Source organism: Aythya ferina (assembly GCF_964211825.1).
Source record: "Aythya ferina genome assembly, chromosome: 2".
NCBI classification, from domain to species: Eukaryota; Metazoa; Chordata; class Aves; order Anseriformes; family Anatidae; genus Aythya; species Aythya ferina.
This window is the reverse complement of record NC_140297.1, coordinates 145,925,573-145,944,875: the sequence shown is the minus strand read 5'-3', so window position 1 is coordinate 145,944,875 and position 19,303 is coordinate 145,925,573.

Below are 19,303 nucleotides of genomic sequence, written 5' to 3'. Positions count from 1 at the left end.
TCTATTTGTTCACAGCACACAAACCAAGTGATCTTTGCATTGCACTTCAGGGATGGCCTTTGCTACTACATGTGGTAAAATGTGGCACTTTTTACTTGTTCCTACCTATATCAGAAGTAAAATGAAACTTCTCTCTCTTTCCCTACCTCTCTTTCTCTCAGTACTTCTCTCTTTTGGCTGTAACATGTGTTGTGATACTTTAAAAAATGTGTCTGGAAAAAAAGTTACAACACTTATTAGTCAAGGACACTTTACAACAGTAATGGCAACAACTGAGGATTATAACATAAAATCTGTGGTTAATCACTTTCCCAAATTCTGCAGACTCTCCTAATTTACCACCAGTTCCCTTTTGCTCATCAACATCTTTGAAAGTTGAACTTTGAAAGTTATAGCAGCTTATCAACATTAATCACTCTTTGGAAAAGAAAGGAGCACTTGAGTCTGTATACGAGATTTGATAAGAAGTTTTGAAAGGTAATTAAAAACTTGTTAAAGGTAAGTATGGATTTTTGAAAACCTTGTCAATATATATAGACCTTACAAAGTGTGGTATTGATATTATTTGGGGAAAAAAAAAAAAAAAGAAAACAAACAAACAAACAAACAAAAAAAAAACTTTGTTAATTTCTTGTCTTTTGTGTTTGCACTAGTTCTGGTTAGAATGGAGTTAATTATCTTCACAACAGCCTGTAAAGTGATTTGTTTTAGATTTGTGACCAAAGTGGTGCTGATAACATGTCAATATTTTAGCTAATTCTGAACAGAGCTTACACAGAGCCAAGGATTTCTCTGTTTTTTACACTGCCATCTGCAGTGAGTAATCTTGGGGTGGACAAAAGATTGGAAGGGGACAAATCCAAGACAGCTGACCCAAAATGGTCAAAGAGATTTGAAATAAAACTGGGGGAGTTTTTCTGAAGTATCTGTTGCTCAGGGTCTGGCTGGTCTTCAGTCTGCTGGTAGTGAGTGACTGCCTTTGCATCTTTTTTCTTTTTTTTTTTTTTTTTTCTTTTTTTCTTCACTTATTAAACAGTCTTTATATTAATTCAAAAATTCTAAATTCTTCTCACTTTTGCCCTTCTTTCCCCCATCCTGCTGGGAGGAGCAAGCAACTGTCTGGGTGCTTAGCTGTCAGCTGGGTTGACAGTGACTCAGTATAAATGCTAGAAATTTTCAATACCACAGATTCTCCATTTCAACCCTGATGTGAATAATACTTAGGTTATTTTCATATTCTCAAACACTGTAAGAATGTGCCTATCTGACTTACCAAAGTCCATGGCATAAAGTATGTCTGGCATGTAGGTCTTTATTTTGTCCCATTGCAGATGAACCATACAGGACAAATACACGGAGCTCGATTCCACAAAGACCCCCTCTTTGATATTGTTTTCTGCATCATTCACAGAGTTGGTGGTGGTCTCTTGCAGAGAAGTTTAAATGTGATTCTTTTCTCTCTCCATGCTAAAGAAATACTTGCCAATTGCTGTACCACATAGTCACAGAAAGGGGAAAAGGACAGAGAAAAAAATGACCTTTCCACTTTCTCTGTGTGCTCTCAGAGTTTTGTCCACAGGATCTCTACTGCATTGCCAGTGAAGGGAGTCTTTGTGCCTAAAATTCTGTTTTGAGAAGGAATAGAGCATCTGTGAAGAATAGAAAGGAGGATGTAAAAGATATAGACAAATGATGACAATTATTACAGTCCAAACTGATTCACTCTATTCTATGTAGGACACACAGAAACCAATGATAAAATTTGTGTATAACACACAAACTGCTATACAATATCTACTATAGATAACTTATATAGAGTAAGAGTTCTTTCTTGGGAAAAAAAAAAAAAAAAAGGAAAAGAAAAAAAAGAAATAGCATGGGTTTTACTTCACATTGTATAGAAAACTAGTCAGTTATATTATTTTCATAACTGGTCGTTTCTATGGTCTTATACAAAAAACTATAATAGATGTTCTAGTGATATCTTCAGGAATACAGTTTTATTGAAACTCTTGTTATATTCATGCCTTTGGATTTCTCAAGTAATTTTTCCCAGAGGACTCCATTCCTTCCACCAATGGTTCTTTGTTCTACCTTCTGAATGACAGAGGCTGCATGTGGATTAAAAGAACTAATATATCAAATTATGTGGTTGGGAAAAAGAGATTCTGGCTTAAAACTGAATTTCATCTCTCATGTTTTGGTCTGTGTTCCATCTCCAACCATAACTCATTGCCTCTCTGCTCCACAGCACACAGGGTGTTCCAGACAGTGATGGGGTAATGAGATACACACAGGGCCTGCAGTTCTCAAAATGCAACTCGAGGAAGCAAAATGGTCCCACAGCTCTAATGAAGGTAGGGCACTAGGCCAGTCTGGTAGAGAATTCATTTTGTTTTCCAAATTATGCCTGGTCATAAGAACTTTTGAAAATATTAGAAAGTAGACTGGAATCTCAAAAAAGATTTATTATTTCACTAAAGTTTCAAATGGAGCCAATAATCTATTGGCACTTAAAATCAGAAACAGCAATCAGGAAAGCACTGAATTCACTAGAAATACAGTTTTTTGCTAGAGTATGAATGAATGACTTTAACAAGTTCTCTTGAAGTTTCCAGCTGAAAAGAAGTCTGCTCTCTGTTTAATTCCTAAGTCATGTTTTTTTGTGTGTGTGCTTAGACAAAGCTAGTTGGTGCATCAGTGACCAGACCTGCCAACATAATTTAGCCCTGACCTGTAAAGTAAATTATATTTTATATTTATTTAGTCACTGCATATGGTCTCCTATGAATTATAAAACTACCACTTGGGCAAAACAGTGTGAGATTGTGCTGTGAATTTAGTCCATAAATTCACACCAATATCGGTTTATATCAGTATTAGATCAGTCCTGGCAGTTTTTAAAATGTAATCCCTGTGACAGGGTAATTGTTTTTATTTCCACTGAAAATAACTTAGAAAATTTTCATTAAGAAATGGGCCTGAAACAAAATGCAGATTCCAATCAGCTCTGTGCACTTTCTTGCCCTATAACAACTGAAAAAAAAAAAAAATCTTTCTTTTATTTTAACAGTCAAATTTAAAGTGACCTCCAAAAGAGATAAATTATTTCTGCAGAGTTCCTTTTGCATTTTATTTAAGAAGACTTAAAAATTATTATTTCTGGAGTATTTTTAGCATGTTTTGTACAGTCTCTTTTTTCTAATACTTTATGGATAAATGATGTATGCCATGCAGTGAATGTGAAGCAAAATTATATATTTAATCATGGCTAAAATATCAAGCTTTTCCATTTGTTAACACATACAATTAAACAGCTAAAATAAAAGATGGCTTTGGTAAGGACATTCTGCTTTTCCAATTAAAATCAAAAGTAGTCTGTAATTACACCTGAGATCCCTAATGGGTCTTCTAGAAAATCATCAAAGAGTAAACAAAGGCTTAGAGATCTTGCTTGCTCATATTTTCATTGTGTACAGAGAATGTGAATCAAATGAAAAAAATATATATATATATTTCTGACAGTAAGGATTCACAGGTCAGAGCAACAGGTTCAGGACCAGCCCTCAGGATTTATATAGCCACCAGATGATTTGTTGTGAAGGTTAGGAAAAGCAAATGTTGATCCCTCGGTAATAAGGCCCAGTAAAGCCATGTTCAGTAAGTCTCATAGATCTAAGGATGCCATTATTAGTACTTAGAAATGCTGACTGGACACATCTTTCTTTAACATTTAAGGACCTCATGAGTCTGAGTCACCTTTCTTTGGCAATCTGTGACTATTCCCTTGCCTGTAATACATCAGAAGAGAACCTGCACCGTCTGCTGAGCCACTGAGCTCGTGTATCTTCTGAATGCTAAAAGTTTTTCTCTGGTTTCCAACAGAGTAATCTCATATTTTCAGTTACCTCTTCCTTGTTGGCATTAGGAGCCTCTGAGGTATACAACAAAACCATGGGATGGCTTCAACAGCACAGGCCTCATTCTTCCTTTACTGGCAGTCACTCACACATTCCCTGTGGTCATAGCCATGAGTAAGAGAGTAGGCTTTTTAGATGTGAACATGGTGCATGGATAGTTGCATTACAACCCAAGATACTCTTGAGAATTTAATTTTAAGCCTAGATTAGCCAAGACATATACAGTGAAAATTAAAATCCAAGCTGATACTCTTGTCATAAATTAGAATAGGAGGATTATATATAAAAAAGATTTTAAGTGTATATATTTCCCTTCTTCCCAGAATGTAGATGCCAAAATGTAATCCAAGATTTTCACCACTAATTGAGTTTCTGTTCTTTGTCTGCTGAGGTTAGAATTGTAAAATGTCTTAATGTCTGGAGTTTAGATTTTTCCTTCTTAAAGGACAGAATTATTTGTATAAAAATCTGTTAATTAGATATGATATTTTATCAGTGACAATCCTATGACCATTTTGAAAATGGTTTTGACAATGGAGTTTATATTCAGATTTGTTTTCTCAGATGAGAGATATTTCTCTTGTTTTGTCTGACATTGGATAGAAATGATGAGATTTTTAATTCCATGGATAAGTACATTTTTATGACTGATTTGCACAAAATCTCAGCAGCATTCAACAGGTAGGTGATGTATAGCACTAAGTTAGAGCTCACAAGACTTGGTCTCCATCACAGTTTCCTAAAGACTGCTGGTAAACCATTTTAATATTCTTGTACTTCAGCTTTCCTGTTTGTAAAATGAAGACAGTTATATTCCCTTTCTCAGTGAATTGATTTGATATCTGTCAGTTTTTGCCAAACAAAAATGGAGAACGTTTATTTTTCAAGACATCATTTGACATGTATTTTTCAATCCTTTGTGACACATATTAGTCTAATATGTGATATTAGTCTAATTCAATAAATCACATATTAAAAATAAATAAATAAGACAAACATGTAGAATTTTATCTTTTCAGACCCTAATCTTATCCCCAATAAGAATCTTATCAATCAAGTGACTAGAAAGAGTTTGAAATTTATCCTGGTATGCTGTTTCTCATGAATGTAACAAGAGTATGCACAATGAAATATATATCCAGAGCCTCCCATAATTTAATACTCTTTAGAGTAAATAACAGTATTTATTATCTGTTTTGAATAATTAAATTATTATCATTGTTTCCATTGCAGGGAAAATGTGGAAGAATCATTTTACAGAACTTTCTCTATATTAGCTAGTGTTCAGCTGAAGGCAGTTTTACCCGTCTCTGACACTAAAACTATGTATTTGTTGCTTTTCTCTAAGAAATGAGAGATCAGGGGTCCGCTTTGATTACAACATTTACTGTAAAGACATTTTACCAGTAAATTTGGATATTAAAAGGGAAATCTCATAAAAAGACTGCTCTCTTGCTATACTGCAGTGAAGAATAGGGTTTCTTCTTGCCTTTAGTATAAGCTGCCCATCCATTTTTTTCTCTGAGCTTGGCAAAAGCAGGTTCATTTATCACTTTGACTCTTTTGGCTTTTGAGTCAGCAAAGTGGAGTTTGAACACCTCTTACATCTTTTTCCCCTGCTTATTTTTGAAAGACAGCCATGAGTACTATACTGAGCACAAATAAAGACAGACTTTCTCCTGAAGAGCTTTACAGGTAAACACTTGAAAGACTAGACGTTCTAGGAAATCCAGATGTTTGGAAGGACATGAATGAAGAAAGGGTGATGTCTTGGCTGAAGCTAGGCATGAATGTTTTTACCAAAATATGCTACTAAATTTAGCCTGGGTGGCTCAACAATTTTCCCTTTGTTACCTGAAGATTTCCCACTGTTATGTTGTAGGGACTCATTTGTGTCATAAAAGGGGGCACATGAACAACTCCAGAAACCAACAATTCCACTTGTTCACAGAATGAGCTTCAAAACACTGGAATACCTGTTTCTTACCTCTAACTAGAAAGGGAATTATTTTTTATAGTGTGAGAATAACCTCTTTTCCTTTCATTTTTTAATCCCTCCTTAAACACTGTCAAGTTAGTTACAACTATACTGAGAATCTCTTTGAGTTAGTCTGCACCCAAGTCCTCTTTGGAAAGTCCAATTTCATATATTGCCAGCATGTAGTTACTACTTTCAGGAAAATTCCTCTATTTCCATATCTGTCAGACTGTACCTCTCTTTGATTGCTCTTAAAATGAAATATCATTTGATTTTCTTACGTTTTCTGTCAAAATTCCCATTGCTTGTCAAGAGGAATGTCCTGGCTTATAATAATGCCAGGATATGGACACAGCTCTGAATCTGAATTGTCTTCATGTCTTGATGTTAATCTCATGAAGTCTAATGCATAACATTTATACAATATTATGGAGGTTCTGGAAGTCTAATTCACCCCTTCATCACAGTAATTTTGTACTGGTGGAATCTCGGTGTAATTCTTTGACTTTAGCATAGGTAATTTTGAGGATGTAGCTTGGGCAGTCAGGTCTCCACTTGAAATGGATGTACTTGGGAGTTATATAAGCACAGTTAGAAAAGAATACACTCAACATTTGTGTTAGAGCAAATGGGATAAAAATAAATATACCTTTTCAGATTTTGGGAGTGTCTCCATGTTATCGGTGAAACGTGGATAAAATTTAAATCCCTGGTTTTGTTAAAGTGATTTTCATTCCATAATTTTTTAAAACCAATTAACAGAGATTTAAGGAAGAACTCCTTTTAATGATGAAAAATAAATCCAAAACAAAGGAGAAACTAATTGTACATAACTCCAAAAACACTTTTTAGGGTTGTGTTAAGTGAAAAACCCTTACGTACAGAGGTCTCAAAGGAACTGCCATTCATGAACGTTTTAAACAGATGCTTCACTGAGCAACATATTTAATTAAATCCACAACTGTTGTGCTTAAACACAACAGAATTTTACTAGAGCAAGCATAAAGTTGAATCACAGCTACAATTAACCAGGCTTGTTTGTACAGTGTGTTTTATCAAACAGGTAGGGTGGCTTTTCAAACACATTAACTTAATTGCTGATCACCATTAAAAACCCCAAAACAAAGGTGAAGATCATAGTGTGCATGTAACAACTACATGGAAACCATAGTTTGCTACTCTTGCTGCATGTTCTGGTGTTATTTCCATACAACGGACTTAATGGGAGAAGATCAAGCTTTTCTAAGTGTTGGTGATATATGTAAAATGATGTTTATGTACATTGGTGACATATGTAAAATTATGGTATTTATTTATGTATTTATAATATTTATATATATAATGCTTTGTGAAGACCATAAACAAGTGTATGGTGTGATTGTTTATGTTATAAACAAGCGAGTAGGAACCGCTTTCTCTTGGTTTCAATATATAACCCATATGAATGCTAAAAAGATCATTGACTACACACACGACCCAAAGCCACAAACCTTAATTACAGTGAATATTATACAAGTGTAGTCAGGATTAGAGTACAGAATGACACCTTCACTTTCCTTGGTGCTCTGCCACAGGAACCTCATCAGGTTCAGAGAATTTGCTCCAGATTACTGCAGGAATTTCACTGGTTTTGTATCTGGGTTAGTCTACTGACCTCAGTGAAGTTTCTCTAGTGTAAATAGTATTTGAGTAACGCCATTTGAGTAAAAGGCCTTTGTGGAAAGATTCCTTTGAAGATACTATGTAAGACTCTGCCCACTCTTTTATATTCCTTTGTCTTTTTAATAAAGTGCCTTGGAAGAAGCTATCTTTTTTCTCCTCAGAAAGCACAAGCCTTTAACCTGTTCTATAAAGCAGAAAAATTTAACACTGTATAAGTGGAGATTCTGTGCAAAGTTGGGATTTTTCTGTTGCAGCATTGTGATATACTACACTCTACAAACCACATGGACCATTACAAGCATAGTAAGATTTATTTATTGCAAAAAAGCTTAAAATACCCATTACTGATGTATTTCAAGATGCAATAGTGCAGAGTGCTAGATAATATCATCCTGGGTTTTCTTGTGAAACATTGGGTTTAATGATTTTTCAAGGTGCCTTCCAACCTGGACAGATCCTAGGATTCTATGAAAATGTTGCAACCTTTATTCCTCTATGTGCTCACCATTTCTTAGTGCTTTTGCAGTTGTGGTGTAAAATTCACTGCAATGCACAGTTGTGTTTTTGAGGAAATCTTCATTTATGCCAACATTTATATAAATTACAAATGTCTAGTATTAAGGGCTCTAAATAAAGATTCTGGAGACTCAGTTGCTGCTCTGCCACAGACTGTCAGCAGAGGAATTCTTCCAGTGCCTTTTAACTCATCTCTTCCTCTGCATAATTTGTCTGGTACGTTTGGTGAAAGAATTTTTTTGTGTATTAGCAAACAGGACATTTTCATTTGGATGACTAACTAACATTGCAATATAAATGACAAAATTACCATTCTCTATTTCACTAAGAGCACTGCAGGCACTATTTCATTTATTCAATATTCAAAAAAAAAAAAAAAAAAAAAAAAAAAAAACTGCTTTTTCTTAGTGTGATAGAAATATATGTCAGTGTATTACTGTCTTTCTGATAAAAGATTTTTGTCAAAGCACTTGTTGCTACACAGTCTGACAATGCTGCACATGGAACAAAAAATCTAATGGTTACCTTACATATTTATTTTTTTAAGCACCAAATAAACCAGTTTTTCTCCATTCCAAGGCAACAGTTATCAGATTTTACCACTAAATAATTGCATTGTCTGGTAAAATAACTGAGCCTTTGCCCATGACAAAAATCTTTGTTCTTTTGGGAACTTGTGGAGAAATTTTGCCCTGGGTGAAATTCTCAGTTTTGCTTAATCATTTGTTGGTTTTGATATTATCTGCTTTTATAAGAAAAATTAAGAATTAAATTTGTCATAGTTTTGCAGTATCCATAGTTTAATAAATGTCTGAAATATAGAACATTTCAATAGCTTGTGCTCTAAACAATAAATAAAGATTATTTTTTTTTTTATATTCTCAAACTGTGTTCAAAAGTCTAGAGACAAAGATAAGGATGTTATTTTGCTGTTTTGACAGATTTTCTTTTTTTTTCTTTTTTTTTTTTTTTTTAGTTTATTATTATAAAATAACATGTATTCTGAAGGACAGTTAAAATTAACTACCTTTGAACATGCAGAAACAGGGGACCTATTTCTTCTTTCGTCTTTCTATCATTTGCCTTCTCTGTGAAACAACATTAGAGTTAAAAAGGAAAATAATGAAAGGGGTGAAGACTGCCAAGAGAGTTTACATGGTTTTAAAAGCCATAAAAAAGAAAAAAAAAAAATCAGTACAGGAACTATACTAAGGAACTATACTAATGAATGGTCAATAATATTGTATAGTATAAAGTCAGTATTCTGACTCACTGAAAAACACAGGGTCCAGTCCTCATCTCTTTCAGATTCAGTGGCAAAAATCCCATCTACTTCAATAACACAGGACTGGAACTTCTACTTGGAATGGGTTTATCATAATTAATTTAGTTGGCTGAAGTTCCTGGTTTCATATTTCCCTTTACGTGGAATTAAAATGACTTTTCAACAATAGTGTAATATAGCAGCAGTATTGTTGTTAATGGTAGGAGGTGTCAAAGAATTCACAGTCTACAAATAATTACTCTTTTCTATTTGCAATTATTACATTTAATTTTGTGAAGCAACACTATGTTTTCATGCTACTCTGTTTTCCACAGTACTTTGCTAGGTGACTGTGCATATAACTGAAGGTCACAGGCATTTAAGTTTATCCAGTAAATTGTATTACTGAGTAAGCTTAGAGGCCAGAGTACAGCACAGCAAGAAAAACAAAAGATTTATCAAAGAATACCTCAGGAAGAGAAAGATATCACAGATAGAAAAGGTTAACATTGCAACCTGTCTTGTGATTGGGATTCTAGGTATTACTAACATTGTATTAAAAATTGATAATATAAAATATTAAAATCTCCTGAACACTGGAAATGCTTACAATAAAATAATGAAAGGACCAAGGAACCCAAAGAAGTAGTTGCTTTTCTGAACCTATTGCCACCTGAACCAGTTGCCATAGAGAATATTACTATTATAATTATTAAAGTTATTATCAATGTTATTTGCTGTTTGTATTGTTTATATTTGCTGTTTATATTTACATTGATTTATAAACATTTTTCCCACCTTTTTTCAGCTGAGTACCTCCCTGAATTAGTTGATTTGTTTTAAATAAATGAACAGTTCACATGGCAACAGCAACAGTGACTAGAAGTATGTCAAATCACACACTGCTTCCTACATTAAATCCAAATGGGATCTTTGATAGACGTAGTTATTTGGAATAAAACTTAATTCTAATGCCAAGTATTTGCTGACCTGGTAATTAAAGGGTCAATTGAATTTATTGGATTTAATTTTTTACTAGGAAAGCAATTTTGATAATTTTTAGTTTTAGTAAATAATTGTGAATAACCACTCCGGTTATATATATTGAAGGATCATATTTTTAGAAATACAGAGAGAATTCAAAACATCTGGACTCTGAAGTGTGCCTTTGTACACAACCTTTTCAAAATAAGTTCCATCAGTTCCATGATATTTATGCTGCACTTTCCTGCAAACCACAACAGGCTGAGGTGAGTAATTGAGGTGACTACATGACAGGATTGCTGTAGGCAATTGCATCCCTCGGGTGACTGAGATGACCAGGGATCTTCAGAGAGAGAAAGGACTCCTGCTAACTTGGGCAAACCAGATGACTCAAGTGGCTGCAAGACCTGCATGACCTGGATGCCATGAGTCACTGGGGTGACTGCAGTGACCCAGATACCCCATCTACCTCAGGAAAGCCACACTCTTTTGGCTGTTACAACAGAAATAACTAAACACAGAAAATCCTACTTTCTGTTCACGGACATAAACTGCAGCACAGAGATTACTAAGAAGATCAGATACTTGTTAAACTTACCTTGGAGCTCTAAAAAAAACCTATCTTTGAGCAGCCTAACACCATGTGGTGTGATGTGCCAGCAAAAATCTCCCTAAAGATAATTGAAATAATTAATGAGAGACAAAATTTGTTAATTCCTCTGCTAGAGGGCCATCACTTAGATTCCCCCAGTACTTTAATAACAACATGGACACAAAGACCTTCCTCAGGAGAAAGAAGTGGGGTAACATGGGGTCACCATGCACTGCTGACAGTGGACACATAGCTCAGAATCACAGAATCACAGAATTGTCTAGGTTGGAAGAGACCTCAAGATCATCGAGTCCAACCTCTGACCTAACACTAACAAGTCCTCCATTAAACCATATCGCTAAGTTCAACATCTAAACATCTTTTAAAGACCTCCAGGGATGGTGACTCCACCACTTCCCTGGGCAGCCCATTCCAATGCCTCACAACCCTTTCAGTAAAGAAGTTCTTCCTAATAGCCAACCTAAAACACCCCTGGTGCAACTTTAGCCCATTCCCCCTCGTCCTGTCACCAGGCACATGGGAGAATAGACCAACCCCCACCTCTCTACAGCCTCCTTTAATGTACTTATAAAGAGTGATAAGGTCACCCCTGAGCCTCTTCTTCTCCAGGCTGAACAAACCCAGCTCCCTCAGCCGCTCCTCATAGGACTTGTTCTCCAGACCCCTCACCAGCTTCGTTGCCCTTCTCTGGACTCACTCGAGCACCTCGATGTCCTTCTTGTAGTGAGGGGCCCAAAACTGAACACAGTACTCGAGGTGCGGCCTCACCAGAGCCAAATACAAGGGGACAATCACTTCCCTACGCCTGCTGGCCACACTGCTTCTTATACAAACCAGGATGCCGTTGGCCTTCTTGGCCACCTGAGCACACTGCTGGCTCATATTCAGCTGACTATCCACCAATACTGCCAGGTCCTTCTCTGCCTGGCAGCTTTCCAACCACTCATCTCCCAGCCTGTAGCTCTGCTTGGGGTTATTGTGCCCCAGGTGGAGGACCCGGCACTTGGCCTTGTTGAACTTCATGCAGTTGACCTCAGCCCATCGCTCCAGCCTATCCAGATCCTCCTGCAGAGCCTTCCTACCCTCAAGCAGATCAACACACGCACCTAACTTGGTGTCATCTGCGAACTTACTGAGGGTGCACTCCATCCCCTCATCCAGATCATTGATAAAGATATTAAAGAGGACCAGCCCCAGTACCGAGCCCTGGGGAATGCCACTGGTGACCAGCCTCCAACTGGATTTGGCTCCATTCACCACAACTCTTTGGGCCCGGCTATCCAGACAGTTTTTAACCCAATGAAGCGTACTCCAGTCCAAGCCACGAGCAGCCAGTTTGTTGAGGAGAATGCTGTGGGAAACAGTGTCAAAAGCCTTGCTGAAGTCAAGGTAGACTACATCCACAGCCTTTCCCTCATCCACCAAGTGCGTCACTTTGTCATAGAAGGAGATCAGGTTCATCAAGCAGGACCTGCCTTTCATAAACCCATGCTGACTGGGCCTGATCACCCTGTTGCCCTGTAAGTGCCGTGTGATGACACTCAAGATAATCTGCTCCATGAGCTTCCCTGGCACTGAGGTCAAACTGACAGGCCTATAGTTTCCTGGGTCTGCCCTCCAGCCCTTCTTGTAGATGGGTGTCACATCAAATCATAAAACCATAGAAACACAGCTCAAATCATAAAACCATAGAAACATAAAATCATTTAGGTTGGAAAAGACCTCTAAGGTCATCAAGTCCAACTGCTAACATAATGAGACCTTAGAGACAGCATAAATCATGGGACTAGTGAAGAAGTATTTCTGGTGATAATAGTAGAGAAGGGGAAAGAAGTGATGAGTGGATATAACTGAAACTCCAGAACTGAGTGCAATTCACTGTTTTACTGTTGATTCCTAGTTATTTTAGTTCCTGCTTTTCTGTGACAAAAATTAAACATGGCCTAGGAAAGGAGCCCAAATGATGCCCTGAATAATACAGAAATTGTTATTTCCTCAAGCCAAAAGTGTATTTAGCCTTGGAAGCATAAATCTGTGCTAGTACTAATGGGAGCAATACACAGACAGATATTGTAATCAAAGCACATGTTTATGAAGAGATACAGTAGCTACCTCCAGAGGCTTGTACCTCCCACCCAATAGAGACCTTTCTTAGAGTAACAATGGCTCCAGATACTGGACAGCTCCTGGGTTTTGTTTCTCTGTTTGTTTTTCTTCCAGCCAGTACAATAGAATGTTCTGTGGGGATGAAAAGTAGTGTAACAAAAACAAAAACAAAAACAAAACAAAACAAAACAAAACAAAACAAAACAAAACAAAACAAAAAAACAAAAAACAAAAAACAAAAAACAGAGCAGTTCAAGTGAAGTCTGCCCTCTAGTTCAGCCTTTTATATTACATCAAGCACTGTACTTCATACCCAGTGCTCTGGAAATTTAACATTCCCTGGAAATGTATTGTAATCTTATTTGTCCAATTGTTTCCTCTTATCTTTGTTTATATTACATTAACATGATTAAAAATAATAATAATAATAATAATAATAATAATAATAATAATAATAATAATAATAGTGTGCTGTAGACTGCTTAACATAAAAATAAGAAATATCCATTAAAATATTTTTTCTTTTTTTTCTACTATGAATCAGACATTTTAGACTAAGATCATTGAGTCTTACGAGTATGAAATCATTAAGGGTAGGTTTGCTCTATTACACTGTGGGACATGTAGTAACATAGAAGTCAGTCTTAAGTGGTGTTGATCATCTCTAGGGAGATGTTAAACAGCTTCCACTCTCATAGGGACCATTTATTTGTTCTGTGTTCATCTGGATTTTTTTACATCTGGTCAGGTTGTACATCGTAGTTAAAGGAAGTGAAAATAGTATTGGTACAGCATGCAAAGATTAGTTTTCCATCTGGCACTGTCAAGAATGGAAGGTGTAACTCATGTGTGCAAGAGCTTTCATACTATAAATCACTCCTTTATCTTATTATCCAGCCACAACTGGCACCTGGTTTGCTCTTCTGCTCCTCTCAGTTTGATAAGAGTGTCTCGTATGAAAATTAAACAAATATTCTCTCAGAATAGTCTGATGATATAGTTGTAAAATGATTTTTTTGGTGTCTTAATTCCTGGAACCATGCATATACTGAACTTTTTATTAAATATCTTCTTTCACAGCTTGAATGACCTTTGTACTGAAAACTGTAATGAAATTCAAGATGTGTGTGCAGGGCTGAACAGCCTGGAGTGAATCTGGTTGTGCAAGAAAGGTTTATGATGAGGGAGGATGAGAATGAATTAACAGTGAAATTGTATTGTATCATTCGCAGTAGGAGGAGTATGTTTTAATTGACCTGTATATGAAAAACAAAGAAATGCTAATAGCTTATTTACTGAAAGATATAAGTTGTATAATATCTTTGTCTTCCTCTAACATGGACATATACATTATATTCAAACAATTATGGTTACAGTCTTCTTTGTTCCCTCCCTCTTAACACAGCAGAATCAACCAGGTCTTAAACCACACTGGGTGATACTGTGATAAGCATCAGGGTGTACCCACACACTTCAACAAACATTAAGGAGGTTGAAGGCAGGAGTCTGGGACAACTTTTACTCTCTATGCCATCTACTGATTCCTGCAGGCTGCAGGGTGTGAGATGAGAATTGGAAATCAAGTCTTTTAAAAACCAAATGCAAAAGGAGGTATTTATATATAACTATATACATATATATGTCTGAGTGCTATAATGACAACTGTTTTTTCAGCAAATCTGAGTCAAGGAAAGATATTTAATGATATGTAATATTTTGCTTTTCAATATTTGTCTTTTCAAGATGCTTGTGTATTAATCCCAATGTGTACAGCTCTAGCTTCTCTCACTTTTCCATTTGCTACTCATGCAGCCTTGTCACTTTGCTGGGATGTCCACTTCTACTGTTTCACCTATAACACCATGATGCTTTTCTCACTCTGTGTCCTCTTGTGCTACCCCTGGGCACCGCAAGTCTTCCTGTTCAACAGCTCCAGGGAGGCTCCAGTTCCTCTGTCATGAGGCCTACAGTCACGTTACCCCAAACACTGGAGACAGTTTTTACCATATTTTTATCCCCAAAACTAAACAAACGTTTTGACCATAGTCAAGGTCATTTTGACCATACAAGGTCTTATATGACAGCATAAGGTTCTCTACCCCAGATAAAACCATAATGAAATACAACAGTTGTACGTTGAAGGGAGACAAATAAAAAAAAAAAAAAAAAAAAAAAAAAAAAAAAACAACAACAAAAAAAAAACAACCTTTTTTACTTTTTTATTTTATTTCTTAACTGTGCAGGTAATCAAGTATGAAAAGAATTCACTTGAAGTTATAGTAGATTTTTCATCAGATCTCTTAATGAAATATCTACCTAGCTCAAAAAGAGATACTGTAGCTCTAAGAGAAATGAATTTGCTGCAACAATTGCTTAGAGAAATGGCTTGTGTTGCTGAGGAGTCAGCCTGGATACTCATAGTGGTTTCTTCTGGCTTCAGCTGTCAATTCACCATCAGTAAACAGCTAGTCACAATTTTACAACTCTCCATTTTCATTGTAGCCCATTCTGTTGTCCTCCATTCATCTGCAGGTCATGATTAGTGTTCCACAAAAAGAAGTCATGTCTAGAACATATTTTTCAATACATATAGCTATTCCAAACAATAAACCATAAACAGAAAACAACGAAGTTATTAATGCCATCATTTGCACTGATTTTTCATAACCTTGTTTATCACTGGGTGCTGTTCTATACTTTAGGTCATGATTTTTCATGGCCTAAATCAGTGCACCAAAAAAAAAATAAATAATAATAATAATTAAAAAATGCAATAAATATATAAATACAATAAATTGTTTTTCACGTAGATGAAATGCCTTTGGAATACTTAATCAATTAAAAGCTTATAATGCATCTCAAAATGTTAGACTTTCTTTTCTGTTTTTATAAGTGGTTTCCAGTCAATACTTTATCTCAAGCTGCTTATACAAAGAATATCATGTGCAGCTAATGTTAAAAACTGAAGGGGCACATTACAAAGTAATATATTTGCTTCACTATAGACAGTTCCCCACTGTGGTCTCATGCAAAATTGAGAGCATTTAAAATTTTGTTGAATGTGCAGTTTTTTCCAGCTATGTCTGTTTCCAGCTTATCATTTTTAGCATCTCTGAAGAATATGTAAGACCTATGAATGTGCTGGGTTTCTTCACTGCTATCAATAATTAATGTTACTTATCCTCACCACCACTCCTTCCTCCACCCCCCAACAAAGAAATTACAGGCCCTAAGGTTCCACCCTGTTTAATGAAAGGCATCAACTGGAAGATTCTAACATGGATCAAAGGCACTGATTGTGAGAATTCTGGCATACAGATGTCTTCCCTCATTAACTTGTTTCAGCGACTAATCAATTAAATATATATGCTTTGTTTGCACTTTAAGTCTCTTCTAGTCACCAGTCTTATAGTCCAGTCATTGTTTCTTATTAGTTTTATTCCTGTTCTAAGATCTACAAAAATATTGGTCTCTAGACTAGGATCTTTGCTAGTATAAGCCATGATGTTCTTTAAATGCAAGTTCAGAAAGCATTTAAAGCTGCATTTTGAATTTGAATCTTGTGCTAGCTGACTACAGAAAATTTTGTCTCCCACAAAATCCCATGGAAATCATAGGATTTGAGATCTACCATACTAGTAGCTTCTGAGATAGATTTGGGCATTAAGAATTATGAACCTTCTCAAGAATGTTAACTTTTGGTGTTCTCCTTTTCGTGTCCCAACAGCACCTGGTACAGACTCAACAACAGTCCTTCCTCTTAGGTAAGTGCAAGGTTGTGTGGGACTCACATCACTAATGACCCCAGAAAAGAAAAAGGCAGCAGTTGGGGGATCAAGGACTCCAGAAAGGGCTTTGGAGTGTCATATTTCTCATCTGTAATTGCCACTGCAATACTGCAGTGTACTGGACTGATAGCATTTTGGTACTATGATACAGCTTTAATCTAATACCATGATTAAATAGATACATAACATTTTTTTTCCAATCCTTTACCATAAAGGATATTTTCACTTAGGAGGAAAATGGTATCATGTTCATGATATTCTCTGGTATGTTGCAGGTTTAATCAACCTTCCTTTGGTCATAATATTAGGAGATATGAAAATTTTTTTAAGGCCTTTCATGGTCACTTGTACAGCTGTTTGTTATATAGTCTATCACTATTCTTATATATTTTTCCCTATTTTCCTCTCTCTCCATCCTACACTTCTGCTTTGATATTTTCATGAATAAATTCCAGGATGAAGTATTTCACTGAACACAGGAGAAAACATTAGTAATGGAAAGCAAATGCATGAATCTTGCATCAATTCCATATATTTACTTCATGCCCTGAGGGCACCTGTATTTGTAGTAGATAGTGTCTCATGAACAATTCTAGTTCCTGAAGTTTGTTGTTTGTTTGAGCAGCTGTATCCCAGGATAGTCACAGATGAAACCAAGCAAAATACATAAAAATATCTCCTCAGGGCACCATAAACTTTTAAGGCCCAAACCCTGTTGTCAGCTACTTATGTACAACTCCCAGTGATGTCAATGGAAGTTTCACAAAACAGATGATGTCCTTTATCATAGCAAGGGAATTAACATGAAACAACAAAGTTTTGATGAAAACAGAAACCGGAGCTCACAAGAGGAGTAACCTGAACAACATCAGTCCCACCACAACAGCCACAACTACATGGTCACCATTATTCTATTGATTATCAGCCAGAGCAGCTTTCTAAATAAATAAATAAATAAATAAATAATCCTGCTTTTCCATAGTTTCAGTGTATAGCGCAGAAGGGATAAGGATGAGGCTTGCAATTTTCTTATCTTTCTGGCTTCTGGTTGGGCTGGCTTCACTCATTACTGCTATAGGGATACACAGTGAAGTCCAGAGGACATACAGTTACAGGCTCATGTGTTTCATAATGTGTATGATAAATTGAAGCCCTCTGTCCTCTACCTGGAGATTCAAAGTAGCCAAGAAGAAGGATTTGGTGGTCAGCGATGATAGGCAGTTGTTTCTAAAAGCAATTTGTCTTATATTTGAACTGTATCCCTCTCTCAAGGCACTTGGTCCTCTTCATCCAATGTAGAGAGAGCTAAGGGAGCTGAATTACTGAGTATCAAAAACTTGGCAGAGTGAATCTAGAACCACATATTTACCATGCTGTAGTCTTGTACCTCAGAGTCAGCTGCAAACTGCTGATACTACACAGATGAACGGCTAAGTCTGGATATCTGAGTTCAAAATAAATTAACTATACATTAATTACTGAAATCAGTGGCAAAGTTTATTTGAGACAGTGACACTCTTTCTGTTATTCTGGGCTTGAATGGTTTTTGACAACTTGCCCAACTTGCCTAGTCCTCCTGAACTCCCCATTTGGCTCCCTCGTTAACAGAAGAGAAATTGCAGCCCTACATAGTAATAGAGCAATTGGAGGAATTACACTAGGATCTGTGGGTGAGGAAACTGCTTTAGTACCAGCAACAATTGCTTACTCAGCAGTGTATGCAGTCAATGCATTTTGCTAATTGTCTATTTATTTCTGCACTTGTGGCTGTTGAGACTTTGTCATGAGACAGGCCAGATGGCAGAGACATCGGTACCTGTAATTAAGAGAGAAATAAATGATGCAGCATCATGGTTTACCCCCACTCTCTGTTTTTGTTTTTGTTTGTTTGTTTTTTATCCTTTTGGCTGTTCTTACAGGTTCTGCAGTTAGTGACGCCAAGCTGTATTCTGAATATTCTTAAAAGAACATGTAACTTTTGTAATATAGCTCCTAGGAAACAATTTTGATTTCCTAATTTAGATGATGACAGACTTGGGAAGGCCTCTTCTGACATTCCCTACTTATTGACCATAAAGAAGAGAATGTAGTTAATGTAACCAGTCATTTTTAATGTGTTTAAACAGCAGAGTTTAAGGGCAACTGGTGATGAAATTCTGTAGACACAGCCTCAGCTGATATGTAACAACAAAGAATCAATTACTAGATTCAATTTTCTACAATTATTTTTTTTTCCTTTTTAAGTACATTGAAAATATGAGTGTTTTTTTTTTAATTATTATTATTATTATTTTATTTAGTTTTCCTAGAAAGTAATGAATGACATTGCCTTTGTCATAAACTTTAAGTATTTATGTTTCAATTCATATGTGGGACAAAGAAAAAATTCTATACCGCTATTTTCTGTCACCTCCTGAAGAAAAGAAGCAAAGGCTTTTACCAATCAAGTACAGCTTTGTGAAGCTTACTGAT